We start from the raw sequence: 1,445 nt of genomic DNA on the forward strand, positions 1-1,445 counted from the left end.
TCTCATCACTTCCTCCTCTAAACACCTTGAAATTGGCCTCTGTCTCTTTAAGAACCTCCCTCTGCCTCTGTTCCATCCCGTTCGGGATGGGGGTGGGTCGCACGCGGGGGGCTCGTGCGTGGGGTGGGATTGAGCATGCTTCACGATGCAGTTTACTTGGCATCTAAAATACATTTCCTCAAAGGTATTTTTAATCTGAAAAGAGCTTCACTGAGTGAGAACTAATGTTGAGAGCTCAGCAGAAAGTTAGGTTTCACTTTGACCCGAGAGCCTGCAGGAGTCATGGGCGGGGTGTGTGGGGAGGGGGGAGGGGTGGTGCTCTGCCATGAGGAAGTTCGGCTTAAAGACACGTCCCAGGGGCGTTTCTGGTTCCCACCTGCCGCTTTGCTCCTCAGCATGGCTTCCTAAAAACGCTGCAGGATTTCTCAAACATTCATGAATGAGTCAAAGCAAGGCTTTGGGCATGTTTTTTATTAGAGTATAACATTATAACATGATATAAAACTCAAAAAATTTGATTTTACATGATATTGCCCCTTTAATGCTCTGCCAGGCCTTTACTGCAGCTGTTTTCAGTTGCTGTTTGTTTGTGGGCCTTTCTGTCTGAAATTTAGTCGTTAACAAGTGAAATGCTCAATTGGGTTGAGATCAGGTGACTGACTTGGTCATTCAAGAATATTCCACTTCTTTGCTTTAATAAACTCTTGGGTTGCTTTGGCTTTATGTTTTGGGTCATTGTCCATCTGTAGTATGACACACAGATCTATCAGTTTGGCTGCATTTGAGCACACGGCTTGTCTCTGAATACCTCAGAATTCATGGCTGCTTTCTGTCCTGTGGCACATCATTAAGAAATACTAGTGACCCAGTGCCACTGGCAGCCATGCATGCCCTAGCCATCACACTGAGGCCACCATGTTTTACAGATGATGTGGTATAGTGATGGGTCGGTCGTGAACATTTCAGCTTCAAGAGTCGTTCTCTTTTTCTTTTTTTTTTTACGAAAGCCATGGGTAGCTTAACATTGACTTATATGTATGAGAGGATGACTGGGAGATATTTTATCAAGCCAAAAAAATCTTGTAAAAGCCTCTTTACTCCCTCTGGTTCTTCAGAAAACATACTTTCCGTGTCCAAAGTGAGATCATTTGAGTAAGGTTCAACTGTATCCTGAGTTACCATTTTCCAAAAATAATGTTCTTTTTTTTAACAACAAAATGCAATGCTTCTACGAAAGGTTGTTAACAGCATGAAGCATTGTTGTGAAGACATGCTAAAAGTGAAGTGTCAGCAATGGTAGGAGGTTCTTAAAGAGATAGAGGCCAATTTCAAGATGTTTAGATAGCTATGAAGCAAGGTCAAATTTATTTTTGAWATACACAGCATTTTCAAAACAACATAGTTACTTGATTGCGGTATAGAATTGAAACTACGTACCTGGAAAA

At 42.2% G+C, this 1,445-nt stretch overlaps 1 protein-coding gene across 2 annotated transcripts in view; it reads left to right on the forward strand.

Moving 5' to 3' along the window:
* The window catches only part of ctdp1 (CTD (carboxy-terminal domain, RNA polymerase II, polypeptide A) phosphatase, subunit 1), a 129,172-nt gene that overhangs the window by 63,609 nt on the left and 64,118 nt on the right, over positions 1–1,445 (forward strand). The window lies entirely within an intron of this gene.

The sequence above is a fragment of the Austrofundulus limnaeus genome, unplaced genomic scaffold (assembly GCF_001266775.1).
Source record: "Austrofundulus limnaeus strain Quisiro unplaced genomic scaffold, Austrofundulus_limnaeus-1.0 Scaffold611, whole genome shotgun sequence".
Classification (NCBI taxonomy): Eukaryota; Metazoa; Chordata; class Actinopteri; order Cyprinodontiformes; family Rivulidae; genus Austrofundulus; species Austrofundulus limnaeus.